This window comes from Bison bison, unplaced genomic scaffold (assembly GCF_000754665.1).
Source record: "Bison bison bison isolate TAMUID 2011002044 unplaced genomic scaffold, Bison_UMD1.0 scf7180017864338, whole genome shotgun sequence".
Lineage (NCBI taxonomy): Eukaryota > Metazoa > Chordata > Mammalia > Artiodactyla > Bovidae > Bison > Bison bison.
In genome coordinates this window covers 1,036,213-1,048,751 of record NW_011494910.1, presented here as the reverse complement: position 1 = coordinate 1,048,751, position 12,539 = coordinate 1,036,213, and the positions used below count along the sequence as shown (strand labels likewise).

The following is a 12,539-nucleotide window of genomic DNA, read 5'->3' as shown; positions in this document are numbered from 1 at the left end:
GTTTCAATTTTTTAAAAAGCTGCAGGGAAACCACTTTCATTTCTTCTGATCTGGTATTGCTGCTTCCCATATGCATTGGAGTTGATGATATCGGGGTGGGATATAGAGGAGAACTTTCCGCCTGCCTCAGAGACATAGTGGAATATGTTGCTGAAGGATGCTCTGGGGTTGACCTTCCCATTGATTCTGATGATGCTGCAGATAGGGCCATGTGGTTTGAGTCAAATTAACCTGAGGAAACTGTGGTAGACCCAAGGCTGCAGACAAAAACTGGCATCTCTCTCAGACTCCCTGCCCTAGCTTGTCGGGTTACCTGTCCTTTCCCCTCCCAAGGTCCCTGTGACAGCCCCTCTGGTCTGCTCCGGGATCTCTGTCTCCACGTTGCTTCCAATGGCCCTCTTTGCTGCTTCTTCACAATTTGCGGTTGTCTGCCCCTCCCCTTCCTAGGGCCTGGGACACTTTGGAGATGCAGGTTTCCTGGAGTTCTTAGAGAGGGGGCTGGAGTGTATCCTCAGCTGCATCTGGACCCTGTGATCACTGCCTCTGCGCCAGGCTTCCCCCGCTTTCTTTGGAGCCCACATCAGCTAGGTTCTTCCCTTGTGTGACCCAGTACTGGCTTCCTGCTAGCTTTGTTCAAAGCTAGCTCAGTAGAAGCCCCTCACCAGATGTTTAGCCTGAGTGTGTTACTTGGAAGGAGCTGAGTGTGACAAGAAACATGGACAAGGGCAGGGCTCACCCTGGAGGGGTGAGGGAGTCTACCTACACCTGTTGCACACCTGCCCTGGACACCCAGCCCACACACGCTCGCACAGACACTCCTCTCCCTGTGCCACACACATGAGCAAATGCACGCCCCTCCTTGGTGTGCGTGCGTGGGTCCTCACGGAGTATAGAGTGTGGAAAGGAAGGAGCAGAATGGAGACAGCGCGGAGGGAAGGGAGAGGAGGCTGCCGTGCAGCTTCTGCTCCTTCTCCTTCCTCTAAGGTGGTCTCTTCTCAGGCAGACCTCTCCAAGGGGGCCCAGGGGGCCATTTCCCCTGGCCTCCTATCACAAAGGACGCTGCAGTTAGATTCTTGGCTTTATCTCCAGTTGTGCATGTAACAATCTTGGGGATACACCAAAAAGACTGAGGTGAAAAGACATTCATTGTAAGACTAAACTTGAGTCTTGTTGCCAGACCCCACACTGCTTGTAATTGGTGAACTATCAATGAAAATGTTACAAGTTCTGTCATTTTCTTGAAATAGCACAACAGTATTGCACAGAGATTTTAAACGGGGTTAAAGCATTATATTCGTGTGCTAAAACCTAACATTTTTAAAAGCCCCAGTTTTTGTGACCTTAAATTTTTTTGCTTTGGCACTTTTTACTTCCTGACCAGCTGGGAGCCTGACAATAAGCAAGAGGTCTCTTGTGCAGTGAGAAGCCCTGGGAAGGCTTTCCAGCCTGGCGGAGCCCCCTCCCCTTCACTGCCTTGGTCAACAGGAGCATTTACCCTGGGCCCTGAGTGGGCAAGTCACGCCTGTGCGGAGCGGCAGCTGGCCCTGGCACGAAGCGCTTCCCGGTGACGTGGGGCCCGGGCAGCACTTGGCTCAGGCGCGTCAGAGCCGCGGGTCAGTCTCAGCTCCACCCGATGGGCGTGCCTCCCACCCCTGCCATCGCTGTGAACACCGGCCGCCCTTGCCGCCACCTCCTGTGCCAGACCCTTCGGCAACTTCCCTTATCTCCCCACCGGCGCTCTGACCCGTCTACACTCCAGACCTCTGGGGGCTGGCCATGCTCCTTTCAGAGCTGAGAAGGTTCTCAAGGACAAGCTCCTGGGCCTGTTCCTTGGAGAAACTAGGTCTGTTGAATTAGCTAGGTCTGCTCTTAGCCCTGGGGCTGAACCATTCTGTGTGTGTGTGCGCACGCTCCTCCCTTGAGGAAGCAGTGCTCATTTCTAAGGCTTTTCTCATGGGACAGTGCTCCTTCCTGATGGAGTCTGGGCTGTCCACACACTCTAAGTCTCCAAACCAGAATTTGGGACAGACGAGAAGTCCCTGCACTCCACAGGGAGCCATAGTCTCTCCCACAAAGCCCTAAGTCACACCTTCGTATGTTCCTGTCTTCCAGAACCTTCTGTCCAGTCATAAGTTCCCTTAGTTGGGATTGCAAGTGTATGTGATTTTTAAATTTCTTATGCCTTCACAAGCACACCTCCCCACTTTCTGCTGGGCTGAGCTCACTGCTTGATCAATAAATGCATCTGGACCGCCTGTAACCACTGACCTCCTGTAATCCCATTCACCAACACCTGTTCTCAGAAAGCTGCTCATTTGTGAGAGGAAAGCAAGTGCTTTGACCAACCCAAAATTCACTCTCCCATTTGAGATTTTCTAAGAGAGTTTTAAATTCAAATTTCAATCTCAAGTATTAGAGACTTAGGCTTGAATCCTGGCTCTGACCCACCTCCTCAGGTCCAGGGTCCTCAACTGTGTGAGGATCAAATGGGATCATCCACATGAAGACATGTCATAGAGCATAAAATCTCTGCAAATGGCAGGGGTTTCATTTATTCATTTATTTGTTTGCAAAAGAACATATCCTCTCAAGAGACTCTGATTTTTAAAGTGAGATAGTCCTATCCCTGTTTAGCTCATAAATTCATTCATTTAAGGTTCATACTCCCAGGACTCTTGCAACGTTTAGCCTCAGGGCAGGGTTGGGTTGAGGCCCACAAGGGTTTACCAAATCATAGGGTAATTGGCTTTGTATGGAGAGAGCCTGGGATTGGGGTTGAGCTGAGAGTGAGGTTGGGTGTGTCTCCTTGGGTTAAAGAAAGATGACTCCACACTACTTCCTGGTGTTCTTGTCAGATTTCACATCCAGCTCATGACCCCTGGGACCTCCGTGGCTTAACCCAGCTAGTGACCCTGCCGTTGGAGTGGGGCTGCCCCTGCCAGAGCCGTGCCCATGAACGTTGGGATGACCCTCTTTTTTGGTTTCCTTCTTGCTGTCCTAAACTCAGACTTCTGAAAGCCATTGTATTCTCTGTGTCTTCCCGAAGCCCACAGGGGAGTTGGAAGCCGGGAGAATCAGGTCTTCTCTGCCCAGCTGTTAACAGAGGAGTGAGGCAGGCCCACCACAGCTGCCTTAGACTCTTCCAAGGCCTCCAAGTAGGCGTTGTGGGGTTCTGAGGTAAGGAAAGGGCTAACGTGGAGGCATGGTGAATTCAGCAAGTCACCGACTCACTGTCCCTTTCTTGGGGAGTGAAATCAGAATAGGAGTAAGGCTGACTGGGGCAAAGGTGAAGAGAGCATCATGGTGCAAACTAGACGGAGGGTGTGGGGTCCCCGCCCAGCCACCACTGCCTGTAGTGACGCGACCCTGTCCTCAGCCTCACTTCCCTTACCTGCAAAACACAGATAAAGAAATCTTCCCTGTCCCTCTGTTCCTCATCGGGTTATTTTCAGAAGTAAACGTGACAAGTGACTTTAAAATGTGCTACAGATCAAAAAGAGCTAAAAATAAATCTAACACTCTAATGGAGAAACCATCTGTCTCCCCAGTGTCTACCGCAAGGCAACATGTAAACACAATCTTTTTTGGCCTCAGGCCACTAGTCCAGAAGAGCAAATTTTCCATTCTAAAGGCAAGGGGAACAATTTAGGGTGAGATGGCTCTTGTCCTCTCATTACGGCTCCTCACTAAGTCCTTCTCTCTGCCTCAATCCCCTAGCTTTTCCACCCCTGAAGAAAGCCTACAGGAATCTATCTGATGTATTGAGTGCTTATAGATGTGGGTCTCAACCCTGCAACTCCTCAGCTGTTTAGCTGGGTACTCTTGGGAAATCTCTTGCCTCTACTAAGCTTCAGTTTCCTCATCTGTAAAATGGGCATACTAATACATTTTTATCAGATTATTTTGAAGGTTAAGTGAGTAAATGTGCAAAAAAGCAAGTGCTCGGTGAATGTTAAGCTACTACTGACATTATTTCAAAGTAATGGGGTCTCTTTCTCTTAGCTTGGCCAGAGGACAGCCGTTCCCTCCACTGAATGCCGATCCTTGCAGATGGTTACTTGGATTTCTACCAACTCTCCTACACAGAGCAAGCTCCTCCCCTTTCAGGCCTGTGAAACCACATTTAGGTCTCAGAATCAAATAATTAGAGAAGCCATAGATGCCCCCAGCCATTTGGGGAATGTTCGCTCTGTCCCTCCCCCTCACTAACACCCGCTCCCGTCCCTGAACCTTTCTGCAGCAGCTGCGGGGGTGCTGACCAGGAACACCGCAGCCTGCTGACCTCAGCTGGCTGTGGAGTCCACCGTGACTCGGGACTTCCCCTCCCAACCTTGGGTACCTTTCCCTTCCAGCTTCCCCCAGAGGCCCAAGAGGTGGGGCTGCCCCCGGGGAGGTGAAGGGGCAGTGCAGACCCTGCGGTTAGGCCCATCCTCTGTGCAGGCCCGCCAGAGCAGGCAGCTACTGGGCAGGAGCAGGGGATCTAACAGGGGTGGGGAGGAGCCCTGCACAGTGCCCCTGGGGGCCCAGGCAGGCGGATTAGCAGGTAGGAGGAAGCCTAAGCTCTTTGGAGCTACCTTGGGGGAAATTGCTTTCTGGAATGTTCCTTCATTACACAGCTGCCAGTGCTTACAAGGAGACAAGAAGCGGAGAGCTCACAGAAGGTCTTCCGTTCCTTCAGGCGCTTGCTTCTACTCTGCAAAAGAGGGTGGCCCACTAGAGACACTTGGAAGCTGCTCCATCAGACAGTCCTTGTCCGGGAAGCCACACAGCCTGTCTGCCCAGCTAACGCTGCCAGAATCCTGGGCTGTTCAGTCCTACACATGTCTCCCTCAGGCCTCTGGTTCAGACTCTCAAACCCTTGCTGCCTCTCACATCCTGAAACAACAGCAGCTTCTTGGGTCTTGATCCCGTGGGTCTAGAGCAAAGGGTCCGGTTGTCTGTATTTCTAGTGAGCACCTCTCACCCTCCCCTGCACCCAGGTCTCCAGGTACTTGGAGACCCTCTCCTAGGCCATGCCCTTCTGGCCTTGGGATAACACTCTGCATAATCGAAGAGGAATGAGCTGGGGAAATGGAGAGGGTCCACCCTATTTAAAAAATTCCGTTTCCCACTTCAGTTTTCCCCTCCCTTGACTGATTAAGGAACTGCGTCTTTTTTCCTCTCCCATAGGGAGCCCTTGCCAATGTGGGATTATGTTGAAGTGGCTTTAAAGAGAATTCTTTTCTGGCTGCCTGCCGAAAACAGAAATGAATACCCCCAGTGCTGGGAAATAGTACCTCTAAGGCTTCAGAGTAGGGTTGCTTGCTTCTCTCTCTTTCAAAAAGAAAAGTGGTTTGAACTAGTGAGGCAGAGAAAGTCAGAGCTACTGGGAATACACTGTGCAGGTTGGAAAGCTGCTTTTTTCTCTCTCCCACCCAATTAAATTCTAAAGAACGAAGAAACCTCTCCAGCCCCTGCTGCTGTTCATCCTGTTCCTGCTCTGCCTGCACTCGGGGCACATGATTTCTTTGGCTCTGCCACCTCGGTGGGAAGACGCACTTGCTCTTTTCTCCTCGGTGCAGTGCGCGCGTGCCTGTGTGCGTTCCTGCCAGGGTCTTGTCACTGTGTGCTCTGCTCTGCGTGTCAAATGCCGTCAGAACGGAGGTGAATGGACAGGATGCTTTCACACTGTGTGTGTATTCGTGTGTGTGCATGCGAAGTGAAAGTGCAGCATCTGTGTGGCACATGTGTGTGCCTGGGACAGTGTATGACAAAGCATCAAAGATTCAGCAAAACGGGTTCTAGAGTTTCCATGGGAACCCGATCTGTAGAAATGCTGCGTGCAGCATAGCTGTGCTACAGTACACATCTGTACCAAGAAAGTTTAACTTTTGCAACAAGCCAATACATGGGTGCAGAATGATGAAGAGAAGGAAGAGGGTGGAGACGAAATGAGGATGACTGATCTGAGCTCCTCTGAAAGGAGAAAAATCCGGTAGAAGACAGGAAGGAGGGGTGGGAGGAAGGAAGGAAGGCGAGGACAGAGCCTAGAGCAGTAGCCTGGCGTGGATGGGGTGGGAAGGGGCTGGCTGGAGGCCGGAGCCTTCCTCCTCCAGACGGGCTTACCTGAACCACCTGCCTCTCCTCTCAGCTCGGGTTTGTCTCCGGCGAGGCGAGACTGCCTCCCCCCACCCTCAGTGGAGCTGTGGCAGCAGAGAGCCAGCCAGAAGTTCTGGTCTCCCAGTGGTGTGTGCGTGCTTGTGTTTGCCTGACTGTTCCTCCACCAGATCCTATTGGGGTAGGGAGGTTAGTTTAGGGGAGGGCCAGGCCGATTGTAAGTAGGGAGGGGAGGAGGAAGGGAGGAAGGGAGGGAGGAGGGAAGAGAGGGAGGGAGCTTGGGAGTAGAGGAATGACAACAATAAAGTCTTTATTTGGCAGCCAAAATCCCAAAGACTCCATCCACACACCATGCCCACTAACGGACCCGTTTTTAATAACATTTCCTTCTGCTGCTGCTGCTTCTGGGAGGGGGGTTGTTTGACCCATGTTTGGAAAACAGGCCAAATTAACAGAAGAAAAGGAATGAAAGCAACCTCTGTGCAGGCGAGAACTGGATGGCTGGGTCCAGCACCAGAGTCTTGCATTTCTCCTCCTGACACATTGCCTTGCTTCTGATGCCCCTCACTCCTCTGCTCTTGAATTCCCAAATGTGGGGGTGGGGATGTGTTTTCTGAGCAGTGACGGTCCTTCCCTAGGTCACCTTCCCTAGGAGGTTGCTAGGGGGAAGGAGTCCTGCTCTGTGTGAGCTGGCATGGGAGATAGCCATGGTTTGGCTGCCAGGTGCTCTGAGAACCGGAGAGGGAAAAGTCAGGCCTGGGACTGCACTGCAGAGTAAGGCAGAATAAAGATTTTATGTGAGACTTAAAGTCACTGTTCGTGTGGATAATGCCAGTGCCTTCTTTCAGCTTCTCCATGTATGTCACACTCAGGAGAGATTTGGGTGCTGTATGGTCATCAAACAGAGTAAATGGGGAAACCCAAATGTTCCCTGTCCATGTCTTCCCAGGAGACGCATTCAGGTAAGATCTTCACCTCTCCTGATTTTTCTCAATTAAAAAACTGCAGCACACTTGCAGTTAAGTGTTAAGTAGCAACCCATCAAAACTTCCTGCCACCTCAGTTGATGACTAAGAAAACTTGCTTATATTTACATTTTCTATCATCAAGTCCATGGAGAACAGCTTCATTGGAAGCACTGACAGGGAGAGCATTTTGTGATTCACTGACTTCATACAGCTAGACCCTTAGCCATTTCCAAAAAGAGGTAGCTCCTCCAGAAAGGGGCTTCCCTGGTGGCTCAGATGGTAAAGAATCCACCTGCAATGTGGGAGACCCAAGTTTGATCCCTGGGTCAGGAATGTCCCCTGGAGAAGGGAATGGCTGGCTACCCACTCCAGTATTCTTGCCTGGAGAATTCCATGGACACTTGCACTTTTCCTCCAGAAAGAGCTTCCCTTTCTTGAATCCCGGGGACACCAATTGGTGTAGCTTGACCCAAGGGGAGGTATTTATCTTTTCTTGGCGTATCAAGGACAGTATGAAGTGACTGCTGGGGAGAATGGCAGGAAGTCAAGATACCAGGGTTGCTGCTGCTGCTGCACACTCCTAGGAAGTGTGCTCAGGGGGACAGAACGCGGGGGCAGGAAAGTACAGGAAGGGCGAGGCGGGAGGGAGGGGGCTCCCTGATGTGGTAGATCACAGATACATTTCCAGAGTCAGGACCTGCTCACACTTCCCACCCAGGCTGAAATCTCATCTTCAGGGCTCACTGCTTATTTGATCTGCTCAGCAACTGCTGCTTGATTATAAGCAGTGAGTGCTTGAAGCAAGAGAAAAAAGGGCATGATTGTGTACGATCCTCTCCACAGGGAGGTGGTGCAGGCTCCCACCTCTCCATGGCCCTACCTGAAGACTCTGCTGGGAAGTCGCGGTGTGGCCTGGGCAGTTTTGGCTCAGACTGGCTCGTGGTCGTCAGGCCCACTAGGGCTGGGTCTAGGGCAGACCCTCACCCCTCACCAACTGAGGCTCCCAGCCTAAGGTGGTTGGGGGTCTGGGAAAATGCACAGCAGGGAAGAGCTGTGGGAGACCTGTGGTTGCTTATCCCACCACCCAGCCTGGGGGATCTGGGTCACCTGGGGTGAGTGGCTCCTGGTGGGTAGAGGCAGCATCTTACTCATCATGGCATAAGCCGCAGCACCCACCTGGGGCTTGGCACACCCTCGGTGGTCAGTAGAAGTCTGTTTCATCACATTTAAGAGGGTTGAACAAGGAAATTCTCTGTCACTCTCTTTTAAAAAATGTTTGAAAAGCTAATACTGTCTCTTGATTCAAATTCCAAACGGCACAAAAGATTGCACCAGGGAAAAGTCTTCTCCCCTCTCTGTCTCTCCATCATCCAGTTTCCTTCAGGACGCAATCGGCATCCAGTTTCTTGCGTCGTGCCAGGTTTATTTAATGCACATGTAAGCAGTAAGTACAAGCAGCTACGCACTTCTATTTTTGCTCTGTAGGATAGCTTGATGATCACTCGTATCGGTACCTAAGGCTCTCCCTCACTCTCTGCCCCATAGTTATCTGAGCGGCCCCTCCTGATGGACACTTGGGCTTGTTGCCCACTCCTGACCCATTTTTACGGTAACGGACTTGGTCTCACACATGTGGGTCCAGCTGTGGCTCTGCCTCCTTTCCATGCTGGCTAAGTGGCTTGAGGCTACTCATTTGCCCTTTCTGAGCCTTAGTTTTCTCATCTGCATGTATCATTTGCCGTCTATTGACTGGATAGTTCAATTATTCTATAATCTAAACTTTCTTCTGAAAGTTAACTTCATTTCTGAATCTGAGTACTTCTATCACTGGTACAGTGGAAAACTCCATCTCAGGTCTTGGTTATCCCTCCCCGGGGGCTGTGCAGTCAGTAGGCAGTTAGCGTTTCCCCTCCAGGGCTGCAGGACACTCCCTTTGTCCTGGAAGGCCCCTCTAGCCTAGCAGACCTCTGACACTTTCTAAGGCTGTGTGCCCAGAACAGAAACCTTCCACAGAGTGGTCATTTCCTTTCTGGAGACACGCTGGCTCCTGGCTCGTTGCCAGGGGCTCAGGCCCCGCAGACCCCGCGTTCTTCCCTGGCTTGGCGCCAACCAGGGCTCATTTCTTCTCAGAGAAAAAGCTTCCTAGTCCTCCTTATTTCTGGCCAGGACATTGTGTGTATGTTCAGAAACTCCCCAGGGCTCTGCCTTGGAGAAAATGAAACCAAGGAACTCATAGGCTCTGTCCCTTCCCTGCCTCCTCTAGAACAGACCTGACCTTCACCTGTCAACCAAAGGGAGGGGCAAAGACAGGGAGGGGAGGGGTGAGCATGTCTGCAGCCACCCAGGGAGCACAGTTGTGCTAGAGGACCCTGAAAGTCCTTTCCGCTCGCCGTCCGTGATCCTGGCTAGACGATTTGTGGGCCAGCTGAGCAGCCTTGCTGCATCATCAGCTGGTGTGAACAGACAATGCTGGCCAGGGGCTGCTCAGTCAGCATCACCTCCAGAGCTCCTCAGGGCCTCAGGAAGCCAGGTTCAGGGGAGTGGTAACGGCATTATGCCTTCCAAGGAGAGGTTCTCGAAGGTTCTGGGATGCCTACCCTCCAACTACATCATCCTGGAATTCCAGTCTCAGTTCAGTTCAGTTTGGTTTCTCAGTCGTGTCCAGCTCTTTGCGACCCCAAGGACTGCAGGACGCCAGGCCTCCCTGTCCATCACCAACTCCCAGAGTCCACCCAAACTCATGTCCATTGAGTCGGTGATGCCATCCAACCATCTCATCCTCTGTTGTCCCCTTCTCCTCCCACCTTCAATCTTTCCCAGCATCAGGGTCCTTTCTAAGGAGTCAGTTCTTTACATCAGATAGCCAAAGTATTGGAGTTTCAGCTTCAGCATCAGTCTTTTCAATGAATATTCAGGACTGATTTCCTTTAGGATGGACTGGTTGGATCTTCTCCAACACCGCAGTTCAAAAACATCAATTCTTTGGCTCTCAGCTTTCTTTATAGTCCAACTCTCACATCCATACATGACTACTGGAAAAACCATAGCCTTAACTATATGGACCTTTGATGACAAAGTAATGTCTCTGCTTTTTAATATGCTGTCTAGGTCATAACTTTTCTTCCAAGGGGCAAGCGTCTTTTAATTTCATGGCTGCAATCACCATCTTCAGTGATTTTGGAGACCCTCCAAATAAAATCTGCCACTGTTTCCACTGTTTCCCCATCTCTTTGCCATGAAGTGATGGGACCAGTTGCCATGATCTTCATTTTCTGAATGTTGAGGTTTAAGCCAACCTTTTCACTCTCCTCTTTCACGTTCATCAAGAGGCTCTTCAGTTCCTCTTCACTTTCTGCCATAAGGGTGGTGTCAACTGCATATCTGAAGTTATTGATATTTTTCCCGGCAATCTTTATTTCAGCTTGTGCTTCATCCAGCCCAGCGTTTCTCATGATGTACTCTGCATATAAGTTAAATAAGTAGCGTGACAATATACAGCCTTGACGTACTCCTTTTGCTATTTGGAACCAGTCTGTTGTTCCCTGTCCAGTTCTAACTATAGCTTCCTGACCTGCATACAGGTTTCTCAAGAGACAGGTCAGGTTGTCTGGTATTCCCATCTCTTTCAGAATTTTCCACACTTTACTGTGATCCACACAGTCAAAGGTTTTGACATAGTCATTAAAGCAGAAATAGATGTTTTTCTGGAATTCTCTTGCTTTTTTGATGACCCAGCGGATGTTGGCAATTTGATATCTGGTTCCTCTGCCTTTTCTAAAACCAGCTTGAATATCTGGAATTTCATGGTTCACGTACTGTTGAATCCTGGCTTGGAGAATTTTGAGCATTTCTTTGCTAGCGTGTGAGATGAGTGCAATCGTGCAGTAGTTTAAACATTTTTTGGCATTGCCTTTCTTTGGGATTGGAATGAAAACTGACTTTTCCAGTCCTGTGGCCACTGCTGAGTTTTCCAAATTTGCTGACATATTGAGTGCAGCACTTTCACAGCATCATCTTTTAGGATTTGAAATAGCTCAACTGGAATTCCATCACCTCTACTAGCTTTGTTCGTAATGATGCTTCCTAAGGCCCACTTGACTTCACATTCCAGGATGTCTGGCTCTAGGTGAGTGATCACACCATCATGATTATCTGGGTCGTGAAGATCTTTTTTGTACAGTTCTTCTGTATGTTTTTGCCACCTCTTCTTAATATCTTCTGCTTCTGTTAGGTCCATACCATTTCTGTCCTTTATTGAGCCCACCTTTGCATGAACTATTCCACTGGTATCTCTAATTTTCTTGAAGAGATCTCTAGTCTTTCCCATTCTGTTGTTTTCCTCTATTTCTTTGCACTGATCACTGAGAAATGCTTTCTTATCTCTCCTTGCTGTTCTTAGGAACTCTGCATTCGAATGGGTATATCTTTCCTTTTCTCCTTTGCTTTTGGCTTCTCTTCTTTTCACAGCTATTTGTAAGGCTTCCTCAGACAGCCATTTTGCTTTTTTGTGTTTCTTCTTCTTGGGGATGGTCTTGCTCCCTGTCTCCTGTACACTGTCACAAACCTCCATCCATAGTTTGTCAGGCACTCTATCAGATCTAGTCCCTTAAATCTATTTGTCACAGGTTTACAGTAACTGTATTTATACTATTACAGTATAACTAGTATAGTATAATAGTAGTTATACTATTGCAGTGTTAGTAATAGTGACAGCTAAAGCTCACTGAGGTGGTTATATGTCAGCCTTCTTCCCAGCCTTCTACTTAAACGACTCTTCAGTCCTCACCCCGCTCCATGATGCAGTGCTGCTGAAATCCTATCTAACAGGTGAGTAACAGAGGCATAGATAGTTCATGTACCCAAGGTCACACGGCTATAATGGCAGAGGTAAGACTGGAATCCTGTTTGTTCTGCTTCCAGTGTCCTTGTTCATGTTTGTCTACGCTGTTGTGATGAATAAAATGGAAATTCTTTAAAATGCTCTCTAAATCCATGTAGCTGGTATTCAATTAAAAACCAGGTAATTTCAATAAATGCAAGTTTAGCTATCATCACTTTATTTTTTTTTGATGCTGAACAGAAATGCTCAAACTTGATACTGTTGATAACCATGGATTTAGGCCCCAGTTTCTCATTCCTAAAATACAGGATAGCTCTCAGCTCCTCTCTTTCTCACCCCTCATTGTGAGATTGTATGGACTCCTCAAGTTCTGTCACTTCCATAACCTTAATGGCTTTTGTAGCTTCTCCCCTCACCTGCCACGGCCCTGCACCACCATCGGAACTTCTGATCGAGTCTTCCTGCCCCGCCCCCCCACCTGGATCTTCCTAAGGCAAAGATCTGACCAGGTCACCTGTTGGTGGCTAACCCCAAGACTCTGGTTCTTAGCCCATGGTGCAGGTCAGATTCTCCAGAGAGTTCTTAAAAATGCCTGAGGCCCCCCTCTGTTAGACATGCTGATTTAACTAGATCTG

The 12,539-nt window shown here is 49.5% G+C and overlaps 1 protein-coding gene across 1 annotated transcript in view; it reads right to left on the bottom strand.

The window, feature by feature from the left end:
• PRELP (proline/arginine-rich end leucine-rich repeat protein) overlaps positions 1-6,267 on the bottom strand; it is a 14,068-nt gene extending 7,801 nt beyond the window's left edge. The window contains exon 1 of the mRNA XM_010854124.1: positions 6,106-6,267. The gene's annotated coding sequence lies outside the window, so the exon portion shown is untranslated. The remainder of the gene's footprint in view (positions 1-6,105) is intronic.
• Between the last annotated feature and the right edge of the window lie 6,272 nt (positions 6,268-12,539).